The sequence below is a fragment of the Macaca fascicularis genome, chromosome 12, assembly GCF_037993035.2.
Source record: "Macaca fascicularis isolate 582-1 chromosome 12, T2T-MFA8v1.1".
NCBI classification, from domain to species: Eukaryota; Metazoa; Chordata; class Mammalia; order Primates; family Cercopithecidae; genus Macaca; species Macaca fascicularis.
The window spans coordinates 122,257,734-122,283,125 of NC_088386.1; the positions used below are offsets into that span (position 1 = coordinate 122,257,734).

General features: G+C 38.7%; 1 long non-coding RNA gene across 1 annotated transcript in view; it reads right to left on the reverse strand.

Moving 5' to 3' along the window:
* The window catches only part of LOC135966456 (uncharacterized), a 450,675-nt gene extending 425,564 nt beyond the window's left edge, over positions 1-25,111 (reverse strand). The window contains exon 1 of the long non-coding RNA XR_010579776.1: positions 25,001-25,111. This is a non-coding gene — a long non-coding RNA (uncharacterized lncRNA). The remainder of the gene's footprint in view (positions 1-25,000) is intronic.
* Positions 25,112-25,392: the final 281 nt, after the last annotated feature.

A 25,392-nucleotide genomic window follows, 5' to 3' on the forward strand; every position in this document is an offset into this window, starting at 1 on the left:
GTGTGTGTGTGTGTGTGTGTCTGTCTGTCTGTGTGTTTGCTATTTTTTTGTTGTTGTTGTTATAAAAGAGGAAGGACAAAGTTCTTGGTGACATAAAAACATTTTCGTTTCTCTTCAGTGATTCACTCGTCCTCTTTTCCCTATTATGGTGCTATGTGACACAAGCATTGAAAGTATAAAATGAAAGGGTACTTTATATATTTGCACAGCATATTATACAAATAGTCGGTCAAATTGGGACAGTTCATTTGGAAGTGAAGGAGAAAACTTCCCCTGAATACTCATAAATTCACCTTGAAGCTTTATTGCCAAAAGCCTGTGCTATTTTGCTTTTACCCATATACTATATAGGTCCAGATTGGACACTCTTATTAAAAATGTGTTCAGACGATGCAGAATGAATCTAAACTTCTAGAAGACATAGGTTACTTTCATCAGAATCATGGTCAACAGCAATTAGGGGTTCAAAATAGTTACCTCTTTATTTTAAAGTTAATCATTAAAAGAATAAAATAAAATTGGTTTACAAGAAAATCACTTGTTCAGTTACCCACACAAAATATCCATTGGTTTAGCAGTTATTGAGAATCTCCTATTTTTAAACACCCTGTGTGAATCTATGATAATATTACATAAATGTATGATACAAATATATAATATCGAACATACATACACATGTATATTATAAATATTCATATACACCCAACAGAAATAGCAGTAAATAATGGGATCAATGACCTCTCAGCAATGTCAGCAATGTGCAGTGGGAGTACAAAGAAGGAAGTAATGACTTCTGATTGAGACATGCAGAGCGCTTGCTCATATCTTTTGAAGACACTGCCCTGGGATCTATCATTCGAAACAATTCTAATAAGTGGAAAACCCAGGACAGGAATCCTAGGGTGGGAGCAGCATGAGTAAAGGCAAAAAAAAGAAAAAAAAATGCCTACTACAATTGAATATAGGGAGTAATAAAGTATAGTCATTAAAAGGGAAGAAAATTGTAGGACGTTAGACTGTAGAAACAGTCTAGAAAGAGATTGTCAAGGACAACATGAGTAAGTCCCCCAGATAGCGACTTCAAATCTCTTGATAAACCTAAAGATGGGGAATCTACTGAATGGTTACTGTCCTTATGTTGGCCTACTGAGCCCTCCCATACAATCATATATACATATCTAATTTAAGTATTGTCTTTATCATTATCTGTAACATTATTAAAATATCAATGTAGGCAATGCACTTGGGGTTTAAAAAAAAAAAAAAAAAGACACCTGTGCAGAAGAACAGAGACGGAGCTCAGAAGCTCTTGACGGTCAGTGAAAGGTACCAGAAGTGCAATTTGCATGAAATATACTCAGCTGCTTGGAAGGAGGAATGTTCCCTGACCATCAAAGATTCAATGCAAACAAGATAAGCCAAAGGTTGTCTCAGTTCCTCAGGAGGGTTCCCTGGAGAGGCAAGGATGCAGAGAGGATAGGAAGGACGCGTGCACAGCTGTGAGACACCAGACATGTGTCATGGGTAGCAGGATCCAGTAGAGCTGCCCTGAATAGCTACCAGATGTGCTCTTTTGTCAACGACCTCATGTGAAAGAGTTCCAAACCGGATATAGCAAGGCAATCATTTTAGGACTGACAGGATCATAGGAGCTGAACCAGAAGAACCACCACTCTGAGAGAGAGAATTTTGTCTCATGGCAGAAGTTCTTTTTAACAGAAGTATAGGAACCATTCCATTACCCTTGGAGATGTGAATAGAAAGAAAATTATGAGGCCAGGCGTGGTGGCTCACACCTGTAATCCCAACACTTTGGGAGGCTGAGGCAGGTGGATCACCTGAGGTCAGGAGTTCAAGACCAGCCTGGCCAACATGGTGAAACCCCATCTCTACTAAAAATACAAAAATTAGCCAGGCGTGGTGTTGGGCGCCTATAATCCCAGCTACTCGGGAGGCTGAGGCAGGAGAATTGCTTGAACCCAGGAGGCAGAGGTTTCAGTGAGATGAGATCACGTCACTGCACTCCAGCCTGGGTGACAGACAGCAAGACTCTGTCTCAAAAAAAAAAAAAAAAAGGAAAAGAAAAGAAAATTATGAATTGAATCTTGTTGGAAGGAGACTGGAGTCCCCAGTGCTCAAGGGACAAGAGAAATGTGGGCATAGAGCTGAGGTAGGAGTAAAAAATTGTTCTAAACACCCAAAGACCCTAGGTCCATGCCATTTTCTCTTGTGAGAAAGCAAAGAGTATGAAGTATTTTTTCTTAGCACTTGGAGGAGCAAAAATTGCAGCCAGACAGACTGGTAGAGATGGAATTCTCATAAAACTGGTTGGAGAACTGATCGAAAGCCAGGTCTCTATTTTCCCCTCACAAATGTAGTCTAGAAATCAAGGCCTACCAATATTAAATATGTTATTTTTTAGTTCTCTAAAAAAACTACAGAATGAAGTGCCAAATTATTATATTTTGGAAAAACTGCCATTGGCAACATATGGGTAAACAATTACAAACTCAAAAACTGATATTAACTCTATCAGCTGCAATGCATACATTTGTTAGGATCAACATTGATATATATTTATTTTAATCTTTCAGCACCACTGTATAAATATAGCCTGTCAATGTTATGACATACTATGCTGAATACCAACTGAAGCTCGACCTTTAGTTTGCTGACTATATGAACCATGAATGCACCATATTGTTCCAAAGGACATAAGGATGTTAAATCTCTACACTTTCAAGTTTAGATGGATTTAACTTCCCCTTCAATTTGTATCCATTCCAGCCATGCAGATTCTGTATAACCCAATGGAATGTGTGAGGAAAAGGGTCAAATACAGGGCATCACAGTGAAAAAATCACCAAGTGTACAAGTTTCCAGAAGTAGATTTTACCTTCTGCATTACCATTTGGGTTAACTCAGGCAATCATGACTTTGGGGAATTTTTGTCTTTACTTATAAAGTGAGGAAAGTTAAACTAAAGCCGTGGGTTAAAATTAAATTTTGATGGTCTAAATACTCTAGAAAACAGAAGAGTGGGAAGCCAAAGGAAAACCCTGAAGGGGCCGGAGTGGAAGTAAGAGTGGACCTAAGATGTCAAACCTGTGTTCCACTCATTCGCAGCACACACTGGGTTAGCTAATCCAAAAGGTTTACTCCTTGTCTAGAATCCTGTATCCATGAGATTATAAATTTCTACATCCCTGGCTCATGAATTCTCCTGGTAACATAGGAACCTATCTTTACTGCCAAAAGATTGTGCCCTTCATTTTGTTTGTTTTTAAATGTGCATATTCAATGCCTAAAATAATACCCCAAAATTGTAAGTGGCTCTTTGTAAAAGAAATTCTAAACAGGGTCTTTTTACAATTTTTATTTAACTTACTTAGGGAAGAAATTGAAGTCCAGTCCACATGCCTATTTGGCAGATGCTATTTGGATCACCCTCTTTAGAAAGAGTGACTTACTTATAAACCAACAATTCTAATTTTATTTCAGCAGTTGGGTTGGTGTTGATTTTTCCTTGAAGTTTATACAAAAGGTCTACAGTGTAGAAACCATTCTAAGTAGTTTCAACATTCCCAAGTTACGGATGGACCTCATATTCTCCTTTCCATTTATTTCACTTATCTTCATCCTGGGACAGGGGACCCTCACGATTCATCCTTTCCCCATTTGCCCATGAATTCAACATCTACATTCATTTCTTTTGCATCTATTAGTTGAGCACACACTGTGTGCCAGACACGAAGTTTTATGCTAGAGATGTGTTGCTTCGCAAAACCCAAAACACATGTTCTTGACCCTCCAAGAACATGGAGTCCAGTGAGAAAAGCCCAAAAAGAGGTGATAATGCCAACATATAATAAGTACTTGGAAAGTGACATAATGCCAACTTCTTAAGTACCAGAATGTTATGGGCACCCAAAGGAGGGGCACCCAAAGGAGAGTCACCCAACCTTTTCTTAGCAACATTAAGTAGATTTTCCAAAGAAGATGATTCCTAAAATAAGAAACAAAGGACTAATAGAAACCTACTTTGCTGGGAGTGGAAGAAGTCTGACCAACTGGCTCAACCAAGGCCCAAGACTGAGATGATATGCAGTCCTCAGAAATACAAGTACAATTTTAAGAAAAGTATAGTTTTGGGGCTCTAGGGGGAGAAAAGATGAGGTTGATGAAATAGAGCCTAACTAAAGTAGGACCATTTAAGTATGAACATGGTATGATTAGTTACACATTAGAGAGATTCCACAGAGAATTCCATGCATGAAACTATTCAGCTCATGTCCAATATCAGTTATGCATTGTCACAATAATGCCAAGTAACCAACTATCCCAACACTCAGTGGCTTAAAACAGCAAGTGTTTATTGGGCACAGGAGTCTTCAGGTGGGCAATTTGGACTGGATGAAGCTGCACATCCTCCTGGACTCAGCTGGGTTCACCAAGTCTGGGGAGCCACTGACCATAAATTGGCTGATCTAGGCTGGCTTAGGCTGGGGCAACCAGGAAGACTCATCTCTGCTTCCCAAATCTCAACTCTGTGCATGTTCTCATGGGAGGGCCGAGGAGCAAGAAGGGAAGCAGAAATGTGTAAGAGCTTTCTCAGGTTTCTAAAGAGTCACGTCTGGTAACATTCTTTTGTTCAAAACAAGATGCTTGTCTAACATAACAGAGTCTGCCGATTGCATAAGAGGCTCTGCAAAGTCGCATGGCAAAAAGAAGGGTTTCAGGGCTGGCTGAAGTACTGTAGCCAATACTGCTATCAATCTATTACACATACAATCGCTGCTGGTGCTAGATTCTGTGTTTCCTAAGATGACGACAAATCTAAAAGACTACGATGATTTTTTCAGATGGGGGTCATTCCTTAAATCAATCACTTACCTACACTCACCACCAGCACACACATGAGGTGCTTTGTCTTCAATTTTCTGAGACCACGGCTTTCTGTCTCCAAAAGAGTGAAGGTAGTGGTTGCACTTTGGGGTAAATTAGGGAAGGAGCAAAAATAAATAAGATATAAACCTAAGGGAAATATGTTTGTACAAAGAGATTTGTTTTAGCAAACTTAGGAAAGAACTTCACGTAATTAAATCTAAATAAAAGTGCATTAATTGAGAACAAATAATGTGCCAAATAATGTGCTAAGTACTTTTACATAGATCATCTCAGTGCTCTCTCTCGCTCTGTGATGCACACACACACACACACACACACACACACACAGGCACACACGCACATCAGATAAATTATATTGTTATATCATCCTCCCAATTTTACTATTGAGAAATCTGAGGCTTTGTGAGGTTATATAATAAGTAAGCACCTGAAGTTGAAACCCAGCCATTTGATTCAATAACCCATTTGCTTAAATAATGTATGTCAAATTGTCTTATCCCAAAATGTCGTAAATCCCACCCTTAAGAAAAGAGTGTGTTTGAAAAGATATCACCAAAGACTATCTCTTTCTTATATACTTTTCTTAAAAGTAAATGCCAAGACCCATGAACACTTTCTATAAATGAATAATTCAGTGAAAACCTCAGAAATGTATAGACTAGTGTCATGGAAAGTCTGCTTTCCTAACAAGTCTATCTTTGATCAGTGATTCATTTACATAGATTCTGTCTACACGTCAATCCTCATGATTTGTAGCACTGCATATTTTAGAACTTGACATATGTATTCTTTTCACAAGCCACGTTTCACAGCAGCCTCCATTGTCTATGATAATGAAGAAAGCACGTCAGTAATAAAGAAAGCCTAGTTTCTTTCAAGACTATGTTAAGACAGACATTCAGGCAAGCCTAACAATTACTCTACCTTCGTGTATATCACCAGCCTGCCAGGTTTATTGTCCCTTTACCTATGGGTTATATATTCATTCTTTCATTCATTCAAAGGATATCTATTGAACATCCACTCTGTGTCACGCACTGTGCTAAGCATAAGAAATACAATGGAGAACAAGTCACAAATTTATGATCAAATGGGGCAAACAAATCACAAAATCAAGTAAACAAATAACTAAGAATAATTGCAAATTAAAATAAGATGCATAGGGTATACCTATACAATGTACCTATACCTATATGCCTATAACAACCTTACTTTCATTAGAATGATCAGGAATTGGAAATATCAGAGCTGCCTCTGAAATGCTGAAAACAATGAGAAAACATGTGCAAGGAGCTGTCTTTAATCAAAATGCTCAGGAACGGTAGGATCTGAGTTATTCAAATATTCTGCAAATTGAGAGTTGACCATGAAGTACTCTTGTTTTCTCCTTTATTGTTGGAATATAATAGCCCACTTTCCTGCTTTGGTTACATACACTCAATCAAGATGAACTGTGTTCTAGTTAATTAGGTCTTCACAATGCCCAGGGTCATGATTCTCATCTTCAATCAAGGCTTGATAATATCTCTGGGTTTGCAGGGTCCTCCAAAGTGACAGATCCTTCCTCCCACCCAATGCTGGACTCTGGCATAGACTTAAAGGTGTAACAGGCAGAGACGAGCAAGAGCTCATCCTAAACCATATCACGGAAGTTGTCAGGCTTTCCAAAACCCATTTTTAATGTAGGCTTTTCAAAAATTAGCTTCTTTCTCTGAAAATTTGAGTATGTTCTTTAAAGCAACTTGAAAATGCTAGTTATTTGAGTTTGGGTTAGTTTAACAGACATGATAAAATAAGTCTAAACATGCACACTGGTCAAATTTTCAACAGATAGATTTTTTTGCTAGTAACTAAGAGAGCTTTTGCTCTGTTTTGGTGAGAGTTTTTGTTTTGTTTTGTTGGAATTTTTTTTACACACTGGGCTAAGCATTTATAATAGCCTAGCACGACTTTTATCAGAGTTCCCCTTTCACTTCGGCATAAATATATTAGTATACAGTAACAGAAAATACCAATTCAATGAGAAGGTAAAGAACGAGTAGCAGGCAGCATTTTATCCCATTTTTATTTTCAGCCAAGTTTTAATTTCTCTATAGGCTATTTTTATTTAGTTCCAAAGTATTCTGGACTTTGCTTTAATCTGTGTAAGTTTACCAATGGGCTTTAGTTACAATGATGCTATACAACAAATAAACATGCCAACAAAGAAAAAGGAGAAAAATGCAACATGCAAAATATCACCTATAAGCTATGTGTAGGCTAGCTGAGAAGATATAGGTGTCATGTCACTTTGAATTGCTTCTGTCTGCACCTTCACGTCCCCTCTCAACTACTGTTCACCTTGTTCTCTGCCCAGGGACATTCACCTGCTTGGAACGGGTTCTGGTTGGGTTCAACCAGTTGGAGGCATCAACCAGGAGAGAAGAGGGAAGAAGGAGGATGTGGGCAGGATATTTGTGTCTCAGGGTCACTTTAGTTGTGTCCCTGGACTGAAGGGCACAGCTGTTCTTTTGGCAGCTTCCTACATTCCTTCCTCCTTCTGGTTCTCAGGTCAGTAAGTTCTGAGGTTGCTTCTCCCACATTACTGCACTACCCTTGTAACTTCCTCATATTTTGTCCACATCTTTCTAAATAGTCCTTGTGTAAAACCCTACAAAAATGACCTTAAGGCTGGGCTCAGTGGCTCTCGCCTGTAATCCCAGTACTTTGGGAGGAAGAGGTGGGCAGATTGCAAAGTCAGGAGATCGAGAACATCTTGGCCAACATGGTGAAACCTCATCTCCACTAAAAATACAAAAATTAGCCTGGCATGGTGGTGGGCGCCTGTAGTCCCAGCTACTTGGGAGGCTGAGGCAGGAGAATCACCTGAACCCGGGAGGCGGAGGTTGCAGTGAGCCAAGATTGCACCACCGTACTCCAGCCTGGTGACAGAGCAAGACTCCGTCTCAAAAAAAAAAAAAAAAAATGATCTTAATATGTGTGTTGTTCATCTGTTTCTTATAGGGTTCTTAACTCATATTATTTTTTTCAGATGGTTTTTCTCTTTTCCTCAAATATTTTGACAATTGCTGTGCCATAAAATTAAATCAATTGTACCTTATGGTGGAAAATAACTATGTATTCAATTCCTTTTCTCACACATTTCTTTATTTGATTCACCAAATAACTCTAAGATTGGTAGAACAGTTTTCAATGGCCCTATTTATGGTTTGGAAAATAAAGGCTTAGAGGGATGAAGCAATTGGACTATAGTCAACATATAGATCCAGGACCCCTTAAGTGTATGATTTCTTCTTCAAGACTCTCTTCCTTAAACCATGCTATGAGAGTATACTGCAAACACCTAAACAACATTTGATTATGACCACAAGATAACAACCATAAATTCTGTGTATGCAGAATCTAAATAAGAGGTCTGCAAATTATGGCCCAGGCCAAAAGTACCTGTTGCCTGTATTTATAAACAAAATTTTATTAGGACACAGCTGCACACAGTTCATTTGTTTATTGTCTGTGGTTGCTTTGCCACCTTTTTTTTTTTTTTTTTTTCCTGAGATGGAGGCTCACTCTGTCTCCCAGGCTGGAGTGCAGTGGCGCAATCTCGGCTCACTGCAACCTCTGTCTCCCAGGTTGAAGCAATTCTCCTGCCTCAGCCTCCCAAGTAGCTGGGATGACAGGCATGTGCCACCACGCCTGGCTAATTTTTTTGTATTTTTAGTAGAGATGGGGTTTCACCATGTTGGTCAGGCTGGTCTCGGACTCCTGCCCTCAAATGATCCTCCCACCTTGGCTTCCCGAAGTGCTGGGATTACAGGTATGAGCAACTGTGCCTGGCCTGCCACCCTTTTGAGTAAAGGTAGAGAACACGTGACCTACAAAGTCTAAAATATTTATTACCTGGTCCTTTGTAGAAAACATTTGCTGGCCCCTGACCTAAACAAACGAACAAACAAATACACACTTTTTTCACAGTTGCCTGACTGTGGTGCTCAAATTAAATAACCTAAATGTGTCTGAAGCCTCTCCGAAATTACATAGTAAAGATTAAATAATTTCAGGCCTTATTTTTGTAAAATATCAGTGAAGGGTATTTTGGGTAACTCTAAGTTAACCAGAATATTAAAATAATCACAGCATGTCATTCTATGATTAATCTGGAAAACAGAAGAATTTCTCAGCTTGTTATATTATTTTTTTTAAACTTCTTCTTAAATAATGTTTTGAAACTAAATTTACTCCAAAGGGATGCTAGAGAGGTAGTTTAACTTTCTTTTCTACTTCCAGAAAATATACCAAGTAAAATATGGAACACTGAGCCCAAAGACCAGAAATTTTTAAGTTAAAAGTTGGTTTTCACTTAAAGAAAAGAGAAAATCAACCTTGACGGTATTCTGCATACAAATCATTAATTCATACTGCATCAAATATCTGCTTCAATACAGGTGTTTATCAGAAAGAAAAAGGTGTATTGCTACGTGCAACTTAACTATTTTAAAGAGTGAAAACAAGTAACAGAGAGAGGCTAGAAATCTATTTCTTACTGTGAGACTTCTGGAAGCCAGGGATTATAGTGAGCAGCTCTACTTTTTGGCCAGTCCCATTTCCATCCAGCAGGACCATGAATCGTGGGTCCTGGCCTCCCGCTCCAGGGGCTGAGTATGTTATTCCCATTGGCCAATTAGTATAAATCACTTCCCCAGTCACAGAGATTGAGTCACAGATGGGCCTGTTGGCCAAGCAAGGCCAATTCAGAATCTTTTGTTGGGGATGGATATTGATATTGATAGCATAACACATTACTATCTTCTGAGCTTTAACTTCTAAAGACCTTATGAGCTTGACATGGCCACTGGTCATTTTCACCACACAAGAGCAATCCGCCTGAGCACGGAATCAACACAAAAGCAAGCAGAGTAGGGAGAGAGGGAGTAAGATGGCCTCCTGGTGGCCTCTAAGTACCCAGATCAAGGCCACAATGGAAATTAGCCATCCCCTCTATTTCCCTTTTATGTGACTCACTGCTTACTTCTGCCTTCCACATCGTTTTTAGTAAAGTAGTTTGAATAGGGACTTGTCACTTACAATTGGAAGAGTCCTGACTAATTCATGGTGTAAAGACGACTGTATAAATAGAGACATTTATTCATTGAACATTTATATATCCAATGCCTATCATGGACAAAGCCTGAAAACTAGACATTTCCACTAGAGTAATATAAATGCATAAGGAAGGCTGGTGGGAGAGGATGGAGCTAGGCAGGTGGAGCCTGCTATTCAGAGAACACCGTGGCATGTACGGAATGGCACTGTAGTATCAAAGAGGCACATTTTCTCAGGTATTCAACAAAGAATTATTCATATCAGTACTCACTCTGTGTTCTTGGCACAGAGGAGACAAGGGAGGGAAAAATGAAACATTGCCCCTTCCCTCATGGAGCTTGCGGGCTCATAAGGTAGAATTCAATCAAATAACCTCACAGAACTAAGTACAACTGCAATGGAATGGAACAGAACAGAAAAAGGAAAGGAAAGGAAAGGAAAGGAAAAAGGGAAGGGAAGGGAAGGGAAGGGACAGGAAGGGAAGGGAAGGGAAGGGAACGGGAAGGGGAAGCAGAAGTGGAAGCGGAAGTAGAAGGGGAAGGGGAGGTAGGGGAGGGAGAAGGGAAGGAAGGAGAGGAAAGGAAGAGTGCAATACTACATTAAAAAAAAAAAAGTGAGAACAGTCATTTGACGTAGTTCTGGAGGTCAGGGAAGATTTGTGTGAGAATGTGTCCATAGCCATTGGCCAGGAGAAGATGAATGGGAAGATCTCATGTGAAGGGAAAATGAGTAGCAAGAGCCAAAGAAGGTTGGCATGTCTGGAGCACTGAGAATGTGGGGGGAGGTGAAGGTAGAGGAGCGCCATCCTCCTGCACTCTAGATAAAGTGACCTGGGGCAGTTCCCATCCACACCTGCTGTCCCTGGTAATTATTGAGGGCCTTTTTATTGGGAAAAAAAAAAAAAAAACAGATCAAACATTAAATACTATAGTCCCCTGGATCAAAAACCAAATTAGGCTAACGGCAATGTGGTGAAATCCTAATAATGTCTGGAGTTCAGTTATTAGTAATGCATCAATGCTAATTTGTTTGTTTTGGCAAATGCAATCCTGAGTAATTTAAGATGTTAACTGGGCAAGGGGTATCCAGGAGTCATCTGTACTATAATTGAAATTTTTCTATAAATCTACAAGTATTCCATTATTGTTTATTTAAAAAATAAAACAACACCAGCAACAACAAAAAGGTAGACTGACCGAAGGAAACAAAGTTAAGGAGTTTCGTTTTCATCTTAAGGAGAAGAGAAAGGTACTAAAGAGTTGAAGCATGGTGGAGTGGTGAGGAGGAGGACGAGAGTCCTCAGATCTGTTTTAACAAAGCCACTCTAGCTGCAGGTGAGGAGCAAACTGGAGGGTGCCTGAGTGACTACAGAGAGATTGGTCTGGGGCCATGTTAGTAGCTCAAGGAGCGATGACAGTACCTTGGACCAGGAGATGAAGAGAATGGCTAGATACAGGCCCATTTTGAGGATGAAATAAGCAGTAGTTTTTGTGGACTGCATATGGGGTACAGGAGAGGCAGGAGTCAGGAATGAGCCCTACGTTTCTGTACATTTGTTTGTGAGTGGGAGTCTGGGGGGACCACACACAGGACCCTTCTGTGAGCAGGCCATCCAGGAAGGTGGGGAAGGGTAGATGGATCCTGATATGGAGCTGAAGGGTTAGAGGACAGCTATTAAACCCCTGCAAGGACTGGCAAGAGCCAGACAGCACCTCAGTTTAAGCACCAGTGGAACATCCAGCAGGTTATCAAGACAACGTGTCAGGCTCCTCACAGCAAAGGGAGGGCCCAAAGGAATCACATCCAAGTCCTGCTCCTCAAATGGGAACCCAAAGCCACGATAGCATTTGCCACTATAGAAACATGGTTCAGTGTGGTGATGAGTCCTGCTCTGTGAACCTCCATCCAGCCTCAGCCTACATGTCCAGCATGGAGTGGGGCAGACCTACAAGGAGGAAAGAGCTTCTGTGAAGAGAGGCATTGCCTGGGGGTGAGGGACTTTAAAGGCCCCCAGACCTCTAGGGCAAGACCTCAGAACAGTGCCTGGTACATAGTAGACACTCAATATCAGTTGAGGGAAAGAAGGAATGGATGAAAGATACTGAGCATTGATCCCATCAACTGTGAAATCAGTCCAATAATACATCACTGATAGTGCTGAAAAAGGCTGAAATTAATTGGCAGTGTTGTCTGCAGGGCTGAGCTCGAGAAAAACACTAAAGAAGCTATAGCCATGAAGGGATGAAGGCCTGGGAAAAATATATCCATCATTTATGTTTGTTTATCTGCAGTGACCAGGACATAGTCTTTAATTAGCAATCTAATTATGTATTGGTACATTAAAAACATACACATGTGGCATGAGTATTTTATTCCTTGTGGACAAGGCCACAAGTATATTATTCACAATTGCACCTCAGGCAATGTAATCCACTATATGTTTAACAAACAAGTGACATAGAATTTGTTTATTTAATTCCTCTTGTGCAGCCAACAGAGTATCTCTCTTCAGGAAGGTGACCTCTGTAGCTCTTTTCTGTCCCCCATCCCTTGGCTGGTGTTATGTTTTTCTCTCCAATTATAGTGAAACTAAATGGAAAGTATTGGTTCTCTCTGTTCCTGAAAGGAATTCACTTACTTCACTGTAATGGTCCACCAGTGACCAAGCTGTGCCTCATAAGTGCCACAGCTTCCCCCAAGCCCTGGGAATGAATGAATTACCCTTGGGGTGAGTTGTGCAAGAAGAAAAGCCTGCCTGTTCCGGGAATAGCCTCCATATCCAGGAGAAGTGACAGCACCTGTTGGTGACTCTCAACGAGTTGGCTGGGATGGCAAGGCAGACTGAGAGGCATCAATTCTGAGGCTGGTTTTTGAGCCTGTTAAGCTCCTGAAGGGGAAGCCCAGTGGATGGAACAGGTTGTGATTTGTTGCTGCCTGGTCAGAATATGAGTTGGGCTCCCTGGAAGCTGCACCCTGCTTAATTTACCTGTCAAATAGCCTGATGGATTTGCCCATCGAGTTTTTAAATAGAAGATAAAGCGCTTCACTCTGTGAGGCTTTCCTCTCCAGTGGGGAACATATCCATCACTTGCGTGGATCAATGTGGGTAATTCAGGGCTCTTCAGCCCCATCCCGTTGAGCACTCTATCTCCACTCTGTAAATATAATTATTTGGAATGGAATTTAAAAGATTGCCCATTGTGTGCTCAGTTTGTTTTCCAGTGAAGGCTCCAAGAAGCCAGGTCACCAGTCGCCGCTAGCTGGTGCTCTGCTAGCGTGCCCTGTGGCAGTAGCTGAGTGCCACCCAATGAAAGTGACCAGACTCAGGGACCCAGCAGAGCTCAGGGAGCAAGGAGAGCTCACACAGGTAGAGTGCTCAGCCCTACATCATGACTGTTCACTAATTCTCAGCCTTCTTTGGCCCACCTCCCTAAAAGTTCTATGCACCATTCCTGTCCTTTCACTAGAAAACATGTTTTTGGGATAGGGATTTAAAAATAGACAATTTTTGTAGATGCGTGGTCTCCTCTGTCCTTCCATATAAGAGATAAGGAAGAGGAAACATGGAATTCTAGGTTCAGGGTACCCATTAATCTGTAACACTTGGACTATGCCTTTCAACAAAAACTGAAGAATCTAATGTAAAGTCACTAATAAATACAAATAGATCTATTGGATTCATTCTACAGCAACTGTTAAGTACTAATGTAAATTTACATAACATCATCTTGATCTTTTCTTTGCTAGCAATAATGTATAATTCTATTCATCTCAACAAAGTGAATTGAATACAGAAATTTTCCCATTTAATGAAATATTAATTTTGCCTCTTTTAAAAACTGCCCATTTTTTTCCAATGACAAAAATGGATAATTCAGTTTCTTCTGGTGGAAAAAAATATTAAGAACAAAATACTTATGTTCATATGGTCAGTGTGTAATTGTTTTTAAACATCTACATTGATATGAAATAAATAATTTTAAGAGGATAAAAAATACAAAGCACTTTTTAATCCTCTTTAAGCAATACATAAGTAGATTAAGAGGTTTCCTGAAAACAGTTTACATTTTAAAATTTGTAACAATTAAAAATATGCTCCAAAGCATAAACACATGTTTTTAATCAACATTCTTAATCTTAGTAATGAACTAAGAATTTTTCTTTTTTTCTTTTTTTTACCATGATTCCAATATTACAAGTCATAAAGGAAAGATTGAGTAGAGTAAAATGAAAAGCTTTGTAGGAAAGGAAAGAAAAAGATACAGAAAGTCAAAAATCAAATGAAACCCTAGAAAAGCGCTGGTAGCTTAAGACAGAGTACCGCTATCTTTAATATACAATTAATTCTTACATGTCAGTAAGAAAAGAAATCTAGCTAGCAATCACAATATAAAAATAGCATAGGAAGTTGTAGAGGCAATTCACCAAGGAAGTGCAAATAGCCAACATATTCTGAAAATATACTCACTAATAATAAAAAAAGCTAAAATTCAGATTTGCAAAAATGTAAAGAATTAGTATGCATTAGAAAACAGAATTAGCACACATGTGAAGGATTGGTCACGTTCATGAATGGTTAATACACATCTCAATTTGGTTTGTTTCTGGAGAGCACTTTAGGAAACTGAATAAAAACTTATACCTATCTACACTGTCACAGAAATTTCATTTGTAGGAATCCGCCCTTTAAAAAATACTTAGGCAAATAATAGACAAGGTTCTCCAGTGAGGTATTGTTGAGTACATTGTGAAAAACAGCATAAATGTCCATTAATAGTGATTTGATCAATTAGTTATGATACTATATGATACACAGGGATACATGTAGTCATTTAAAATGTCATTAATCTATAGGTATTGAAACAGATATTTCTTTAAGGTTGCAATGCAAAAAAAAAAGCTATTAAGAAATAGCATGTGTTACTTATGGTTTCAGAAATTAAAAACTGTGACTTATCAAAAAAATCCAAAAATTATTAAAAAAAAATTTAAGGGAAATACTATAACCCAACAGATTTGAGTTTCTATTATGCCCCAACCTCAAACAAATATACATAGTTATTGGCATATTCAATTTGTATTTATTTCTTAAGTACCTTATTTAAAAGATATTTACTTATCCTTTTGGCAGGGACAGATTTTTAAAGGAGATTTTGGTTTATATCTTGTTTGTAATGATATTAAGTTTTTATTTCTAAGGGCACTGCAAATGATAGGCCTGTGCTTTCCACTTGAGATTGATGCTGCTGACCTCTCCAGCAAGCTTCACCCTCAGGGAAGTGAAATCACCATGGATGCTATTTTTTTTCACTTGTGAACTAATGTTGATTCACTTATATTTTCTTAAATGCATGCATACATGTATAAATAATTAAACAGAGTCAATAGGATTTAATCAGGGGCTACATTTCCCCTATAGTGACTAAAATAGAGTGAGGACTTGGTTTGTAAGGACAATGTTCAAAAAGAGTGGCTGGTACATGCTTTTGCTTTGAAGATGAGTGGGCCTAAAATCAATGATACCCCAGTATCAACAAGCATATTCGCAACCTAGATGGTGATCTATCTCATCGTCCATTAAAGAACCAAAGGTCCTCAGAGAAATGGCTGACTCTAGGACTGGGGCAAGGAATATATATGATAAACCTGGAACATTTTGTTGTGCCAGAAAGTAAGAAAGTGTTAAACACGCCAACACGCACTCATGCACAATGGCTGCATATCTCAAAGGGATACAGAAGACAACTGAAAGAACTCCCAATGGCCGAAGCTGGAACAATTTGAACAACAAATAAATACCATAGTATTGGATTATAACCCAAAGTATAATATATATAGGAGTGAGTCCATACTGATGTAAATACATGACTAAATAAATAAATAGGAGAAAAGAGACAATCTCCTATGCAGAGGAATTTCAAACAACTTAGGTAGATACTCTGTACCCAAGGAGAAGAAGCATAACTCCCCACTCCACCAGTGTGAGCTGATTACAATGCCATGTTTTTGAAAAAATACAGCTTAGAAAGTAAAAACAATAAAATAAAGACTAATTTTACAGTGGAGAAATCTGACACACACTACCTCAGCCAGGTGATCAAGGACAACATAAGCCATGATAAGTCATGTTGATAGGGTGTGTCCTTGGTAGGATGTGATGAGATGGAACTTTGCCTCTGTGGTTTTCACTCTCTAAGCATATTACCACAGCCTGATTTTGAGAAAAATCATCACACAAATCCCAATGGGGAGACACTCTACAAAACAACAACCGGTAGATGCCTCAAAATTCTCAAGGACATCAAAAATCGGGAGAGTCTGAGACGTATTCATAGTCAAGAAGAGCCCAGGGAGACGAAGATGAAATGTAATTTGGTGTCTTGTAGCAGATTCCAGAAAAGAAAAAAAGAGCCTTGGTAAAAATTGACAAATCTGTATAAAGTATAGACTTTTTGGTTAATAATGACATAACAATATTTGCTCATTGGTTGTGATAAACGTACCATATTAATTTAAGATGTTAAATTAGGGGAAATTGGTGTAGAGCTTATGAGAACTCTGTGTACTATCTTTGCAACTTTTCTGTAAATCTAATATTATTCTTAAAAAATTATTTTTTTTATTAAGAAACAGCATGTATGGCTTTTGGTTCCAGAAATTAAAAAGCAGGCAACTTACCAAAAAATTCAAAAATTATTTAAAAACATTTAGGGGAAATACCACACACAGTCCAACTGATTTTAATTTCTATTATGCCCCAAACTCAAACAAATATGCATAGTTATTTGCATATTCAATTTCTATTCATTTCTGAAATACCTTATTTAAAAGATATTTACTTATCTTTTTGACAGGGACATATTTTTAAAGGAGATTTTTATTTACATCTTGTTTGTAATGATATTTAGTTTGTATTTTTAAGGACACTGCGAATGACTGCCTAAATTAAGTTTATCCTGACCACTTTAAAAAATAACTACACTGACCACTCTTTTAAAAATTTTTTTAATTATTATATTTTAAAGAGTAATCAGGGTAGTTATTTTTTTAGTGATTGTTATTTTAAACAATTGTTTTTAAATTGTTATTTTTTAAAGAGTGGTCAGGGTAGACTTCATTTAAGCATTCATATTGAGCAGAAATGTAAAAACAGTAAGGAAGCCAGTCGTGTGGACATCTAGGGACAGCCTGTGTAAAGGCAGTATGTGACTGACTCTTTTAAGGGGGAACAGAGAGACCAGTGTCCTAGCAGTGGTCAGGGTTGGGGAGCTGGGGAGGGTAGTGAGAAAAGAGGTCAGAGAGGACAGAGGGCAGTGGGGGGTAGCATATATAGGACCTACAGCATATATAGACCCACAAGCCATTTCAACACCTTTGACTGAGTAAGAAGAGTGGCCACTTGAAGTTTTCAAGCAGAGGAACAGAACCTGACTCCTTTTGGAAAGATTCACTCTGGCTGATGTGACCGTGAGAGGCAAGGATGAAATAGGCTGTTTCGGTCATTCAGATGAGAGGTGATGGTGACTGGGACCACTTTAACAGTAGAGGTGATAAGAAGCAATTATATTTGATAAAAGCAGTTATATTTCAAACTTTTTTGTATAAAATTAGATATAAGGTAAGAGAAAGAGAAGCATCAAAAATAATTCAAAAAAACGACCAGGTATGGTGGCTCACACCTGTAATCCCAGCACGTTGGGAGGCCGAGGCAGGAGGATCACGTGAGCTCAAGAGTTTGAGATCAGCCTTAGCAACATGGCAAAACCCTGTCTTTACAAAATACACACACACACACACACACACACACACACACACACACACAAATTAGCTGGGCTTGGTGGCATGCCTCTGTGGTCCTAGCTACTAGGGGGATCACCTGAGCCTGGGATGTTGAGACTGCAGTAAGCTGAGATCATGCCATTGTACTCCAGCCTGGGTGACAGAGTAAGACCCTGTCTATTAAAAAAAAAAAAAAAAAAAAAATCAAGAAACTATGTTTTGTGTTATGCATTTACACCCTAACTTATATCAAAGAATGTTTGGGGATTTGCCATATTTCACAAATCAAATCAACATTTAAGTCCCTTTATTAATGTGATGGCAGTTATGCTCTGTCCATTGCTCTACTCCTTGGTTTGGTATTTCCTGCATCCAGTCTTAGAGCTTCTTCCTGCATGGTATGTTTTGTCCTATTGTTTAGCCTTGAGGCTCCAGTAAAGCAACAAGTGGGCTGAAAGCAACTTTCCCAGAAAGGACAAAGCTTTGGGGCGCAAGAGAGATCTTCTTAGTGGGAAACTGCTCCTAGGAGAGGAAAGTACTATGATGCAAAAAACATGCGTTCTCTGCTTTTTCTGAATAAAACAAGAACCTACATATTATATTTTTAAATGCAGAAATACATGTAAATGTAATTTCAGTAAACCATGCATTTATCCATTGAACCCTCAATTCAGACTAATGACTCCCATTCTTGTCTTAATGACCACACTAGGAAATTTTCTTTCATTATTATTAAGTAATTGAACTTGTATTTTTTTTAATTATTATTTTCATTTTAAAAATGAAGAAAATATTTTCAGTTACACAAATAGACGCTGCTATATAGACAAAACTTCCAATTCTCCTGAAATTGAACAGTAAGCATGTATTTGGCACTGCCATATTATAGTTTAAAATATGCACTGACCACGTGAAAAATGAAAGTCTGAATGTGACATGCAAGTGACCTAAGGTAACAGCATAAAAGTAGACCACACAAAGGGAAGCTGCACAGAAGCTGAGGAAAGACTATGTAAAGCTGGACAGAAGTTCGTCTTTGGTAATGCCAGGTGAATTTTAGCTCCTGGCATTTTTACCTCCCCTCGGATGGGCCTGACAAATTCACGCTTCCAGGAACATTTTAATACTGGCCACCTTTGCGCAAATAAATCAATTTAAATTGTTTATGTAGACATCGTGTTTTGAAAACGGGCATAATCATATTCAGAATTTAAATCATTGTAAGGATTCATTGACATTTTATATAAAGTATTTAACGCTATGTCAGATGCATGTTCAACAAATTATTAATTACAATAGCAACTGAAAAATTATCAATTACAATAGCAAGAGAAAAATTATAAATTATAATAACAGTTGATATAATTATCAATAACAAATTATCAATCATTATTATTCGTCATGAAATTCAGGGCACTTTGAGAAGACCCCAAAAGACTGTCATAACATACCTCATAAACAAGAGAAAAATCCTTCTAATAAAACTGTCCTCAATATAAACTACAACCCCTCATTCAGCTATGCAAGGAGACGGAGCAATGATATGAGAGACAATTATGTAAATACAGCCACCATCCCTATTTTCCAAAGTCCTGATTTCAGACATAGCCTTCGCTTGTTTCCATATACCATATTTCAGTGCCAAACAGCAGGTCCCAGCTTGCCTCTGACACTCTGAATTAGCATAAAATGTCATTGTCAAATCATATGTTCCCATTTTTAATTGTCAAAGAATTGTTTGCAATAATATCAAGTTTAATGGCTGCACACCAATCACATCACCTGAAATATCTGTATTCCATGTAACACCCCATTGTCTCTGTACTACAGAAGTAGGCTCCAAGAAAGAAAAGAAATCAGCCCGTACATCTGAGCTTTCAGTCCAAAGGCAGAGAAGCCATGCAGAGTAAACAGGAAATGCAGGGTGCTACTCGCAGCCCAGAGCAATCAATGCAAATCTATGCCACCGTTAGAAGGTGTTTTAATTCCAATAATAGACATCCTGTGATTGATGAATCTTTCACAGCTGTTTTCTACGTAGCTGCTTAATTCAAGCCTGCTGGCAGAGGTGGATGCTCACTTTAGCAAGTTGCCGACCCCAGAGTATCCTGCTTGGCTGCCAGCAGATTGAAAGGAGTGGCTAGGCCATAAGTTGGGGCCTAAGAGTTGGTGTGAAGTCAGTGCATAATGTGATGCGTCAAATTCCATCAGCTTCCTAATAACACCAACACACTGACAAATAGAGCACTACGTGGTGGCTGATTCCATGGTCATTTCTGTCTTATCTTTCACATGGTCACCTAGAAATGCTTCCCCGGTGATCAAGCTTAATCCTATGGAAAGGCTTTGTCAAGAACCTCAAACTATCCACCCTTAGATAATATCATAACCACATCATAACATAATATCATAACCAGTCATCAGAGATGACTGCTGTTGGCACGCATTTTTATTTGAGTACTGTCCTGTACTCCAGGTAGGAAAAAAGGTTGACACAGCCATTCTGAAAAACAAATTTGAAAATACATACGCCTCAAAACTCAGAAATCCTAATTCTTGCCATTTACTCCAGAGAAAACACAGCACAAATTAACAGGAAACATGTACACAGTTGCTTGTTAGAGTATTGTTCATGCTGTAAAACTTATAGTAACAAAAATTTGGAAACAATCTAAATGTCCGTTAGTGGAGGAATAATAAAATTGTGATATAACTGTGCCATGGAATACTATACTGCGGTGAGAAGAATCAAGGTACATTTGTCATTATAAATGTCAAAAACATAAGGGTAAATGATTTGAAAAAGGTGCAGTATGTATAGTTCATACCAAATAATGTATTTTTGTGAATTCTAAAATTATACACTAAGCAATACTTTATATGTTTTGGAATATATGTATATTAAGTCCTTGATGGGAGATAGATAGTTACATGTTCAGATTAAGTGCTAATTCACAGAAAGAGGTGGAAACTGGAAAAAGAGACAAAAGGAGACCACAGTAGCCATGGAGTTATTATTTGAAGAGATATGACATTGTGTTGGTATCAGGGAAGATGATTGACTGAGTCAGTTTGATTCTGTGTACCTAAGGTCCCGCATGGAGACAAGAAGTTAAGGAATGTCTTGTGAGGAGTGTGGCTTTAAGGACAAATGCAGTACAAGAAACTTGAGCTCTGCCTCAGCTCTTCCAACCAACCTCCCCTCCTGTGCCTGCTGCAATCTGTCCTCAGAAAAGGGAGCTGGAGGCTCAGACGTCATACACGGTTTAGGCATTGGCCTCTGTATGGACACTGATGACAAGGACTCCAGTTTCGAGAACATTTTGGTGACACTGTCACCCTGTGCTGCAAGCACATCCAAACCATCCACTCCCTGCCAACACTGAAGGTGTTTCAGAGACTATTAGACTGGACCCAAGCATTTACTAATCCATCATGCCATCATGTCCTCTGTAATGCTCTTCTCTCTGGCTCTGAGACCAGCCTGGCTAACACGGCAAAACCCCATCTCTACAAAAAATACAAAAATAAGCCAGGTGTAGTGGCATGGACCTGTAATCCCAGCTACTTGGGAGGCTGAGACGTGAGAATCTCTTGAACCCGGGAGACACAGGTTGCAGTGAGCCAAGATTGCACCACTGCACTCCAACCTGGGCAACAGAGACTCTGTCTCAATAAATAAATAAATAAATAAATAGCCCAGGCATGGTGGTTCATGCCTTTAATCCCTTTAGGAGGCCAAGGCACGTGGATTACCTGAGATCAGGAGTTTGAGACCAGCCTGGCCAACATGGTGAAACCCTGTCTCTACTAAAAATACAAAAATTAGCTGAGCATGGTGGTGGACACCTGTAATCCCAGCTACTTGGGAGATTGAGGCAGGAGAATTGCTTGAACCTGGGAGGCGGAGGTTGCAGTGAGCTGAGATCGCGTCATTGCACTACAGCCTGGGGAACAAGAGCCAAACTCTGTCTCAAAATAAATAAAACAAAATAAAGGAAACAAAGGTGTCTCAATTCACTTCCATTGACCTAATAACAGAAATATTTCTAAAAACAACCAGAGTGGTTTAGCAGCTGTCTTTATTCACCTTTTCAGCAATGCAGACTAAATGCAGCTGACATTCATGTTGAAATAATTTGAGTATAAATTACTTTCAAATACTTCTTTCTTAAAATAGAGAAGGGTCTGTCCTTCATATTTGAAGATGACATTCATTCTGGTTATCCATAAAGCAGTGTTGTGAAATGGGTTTGTAACACTTATTTTAGTTTTCTTGGAATGTCTTTAACAGTTAAGTTCTCATAAAAGATAAAATGGATTTAACTCTAGGCCCTATAATGGAAATTTGTTTGCCTCCAAGCTAAGTTTATAAAGTGGAACAGTAATAGTACTAAATGAAAAAACTCATGGAGAAACTCCACAGAAAGGACAGAAAATTCCAAAAAGTAACCCCTGGTCTATAGCTTCTGTGTGTTTCTTTTTGGGGGACTGGGGGCAGCTCTTCCATTTTCCTTCATGCATTAGGCAAATCATTCAGTTGTAATTTTTCAGAACTGTGTGGCTCTTATGCAGAGGCACCTCTTACAGCTGCAAGGATACTTCTAAAAGCTTGGCTGCCCTCTGATTATCTACCCTTAGTCAGCCTGCTCTCTTTTAACTATTCTATGGCTACCAACTTATTGGATCGTTTCCTAAAATAAAGCCAAGGGGATCCCTGCAGTAACTAGACTCGTAGAAAGAGTTTTCCAACAGTGGAAACTCTTGGTTCATCACTTTGGCTGATTCAGATAGTGTGCAAAGAACTTCATCTACCAATGTCTATTACAACCACATGGTCAGTTCCCTGACCAAAGCCAACTGGAATCTTTTTCCTTCTTCCAGGATAAGGCTAAGGAAATTCAAATCTTGATGGTCTAAAATTGTCTAGGTATAAGAAGAGAATTAAGGCAGGAAAAGCTGAAGGAGAAAGGCAGACTTGGCCATAAAAGAGGCTCATCTACAGTTTCTTGTGGGAAGACAAGAGTCTGTTGGAAACCAAAGTAGAATCTCTGCACATCTGCACCAAGACAAAGCTTCTGAGAAATGGAGAGATCAGCTCTGCTTATTAAAATAATAATAATTATAATGTCTGTTTAATCATTAATTCTGAATAGTGTTCAAATCACTAGTTCTGAATAGTCATCAAATTAACAAAGTATTATACAAGTTAACACTAATTCAATTGTCTTGAGAGTCATTAAATTGATTTCACAGTAAGTAGAAGGGTAGGGGTATTTTATGACAAAAGTATGAAAAGAGAAGAATCCCAGGAGTACTGAAAACAACAATAAAATTTTCTCAATTTTGCCCCACGAAATCCTACTTAAAATAGCTTTAGGGGTTCACTACATTCTCTATTCTCCTTGAGCAACATTTGAGCAACTTTTCCCATTGGCCATCAGCAAGCAATGGAGGTGTGTTTGAGCAGTCTAAAATGATGATCCATACAGATTCAGGAACTCCCTAATTATTTCCAGTTAGGCCCATAAAAGTGAAAGATGCCTGAGATGTGCCATAGCTCATATTGTTCTAGGGCTTAGTTTTTTTAACTTTCCCAAACAAAGAAATGGCTATAATTCTGTGTATACTACAGAACTTCTACATCTGCCGTATCTAGGACAGCCATATTATCTGATAATATTAATGTTTGTTAATGCATTAATTATTAACAACATTTCATCATTTAAATAAAGGTGACTTTGTAACTCAGGAATGGAAAACCAAACATCATATGTTCTGACATGTGGGAGCTATGCTATGAGAACGCAAAGGCATAAGAATGATACAGTGGACTTTGGGGACTTGGGGGTGAAGATTGGAAGGGGGGGTGAGGGGTAAAAGGCAACATATATGGTGCAGTGTATATTGATCAGGTTGCATCAGGATCTCACAAATCACCATTAAAGAATTTACTCATGTAACCAAATACCACCTGTACCCCCAATAACTTATGGAAAAAATTAAAAACAAATGAGGGTGGCATTGAATTATTGAATGAATATAATTCCCCAATACATTTTAAGGAGGTTGGAGGGTGCTAACCACAGGGCATTTTGCAAGCATTGTAATAAGTTAGGAGAGGCAAATTCTACATATAATAAAGATGAGGGATTTGTAAAATTTGAGAAATATTTGAGAGCAGGAGATTACATTTAGGGAAATCTGAGTGCTTTCCAGAAGGAAAGATGAAAAGAGACAAAAAGAACCCAGGACCAAAAAAAAAAGAAAAAGAAAAGAAAAGGCCACTATATGAACTTTTCTAAGTTCTAAATGTTTTTATAAGACAACTCACTCCTCTGCTTTTCCTAGCAGATCTTCAGTAGATTCTACGCTAACCAATGCTTGCTTCTCTCTTACTAGAATGGGGGAGAACATAGATAGTTTCAAGAGGATGATAAAGGGACAACTGACATCTGGGTCACCTATCGTGTGTTTCAGTAGCTTCCGCCATACACCACGTATGATATTAAGCCAATTCTCCAACAGATACACCATTAATAGCTGAATCCCTTTTTCTCATTCATTATCTTACATTATCTACATTGGTCAACGCTTACATATTCACTCAACAAATATCCATTGAACACTAACTTTTTAGGGGATAGTTAGCTAGATCTTTGAGAAAGTCAGAGTTGAATCGACATTTATCTTGCCTTTGAAAGGAAAACAATCCAACAGGAACAGTGAGACCTAGGCACTGGTAACTATAATACAGTGTAGAAATTGAGAGATGCTGTAAGAATGGAAGATTAAAGCATTTAATCAAAGGGAAAGGAGTTAAGAAAGAATGTGTAGAGGATTTAGGACTTCAGTTGATTCTGAGAGTAGATTCAAAATCAATCACAATCAATGAGTCAGATGTTTCCAACAAAACAGTGATCTGCAATTCAGAATTCTGTTGTGCTGATAGTTACTGCAATAAAATGTTTCACCCCCTTGCAAAGGCTCATAGTCCAAAGGTATATGATTTTGATAGGAGAACAAATCCATTATGTGATTCATACTCTACCTATAGCAACCAAATGTGACATGAAGAATAACAAAAAGAAAAAAAAAAACCTGTACTTGAGAGACATTAAACGTACATGTTTTATTAGTCCGTTTCTACACTGCTATAAACAACTACCCAAGACTGGGTAATTTATAAAGTAAAAATGTTTAATTGACTCACAGTTCTGCAGGCATAACAGGAAGCACGACTGGGAGCCTTCAGGAAACTTACAGTCACGGCAGAAGGCAAAGCGGAAGCCAGCACTTCTTACCATGGTGGATCTCTTCTTACTAGAGAAAGAGAGAGCAAACTGGGAAGTGCCACACACTTTAAAAAAAAAACACAGGTCATGATAACTCACTCATTATCACGAAAACAGCAAGAGGGAAGTTTGCCACTTGACCCAATCACCTACCACCAGGCCCCACCCCTGACACATGGGGATTACAATTCCAGGTGAGATTTGGAGGGAGCCAAATCTCATTCCAGATGAGAGCCAAACCATATCCAATGTATTCTGCAATTCTTTGACATTTTATTATTTCTAAAGAATGCAGGGGGCCGGGCGCGGT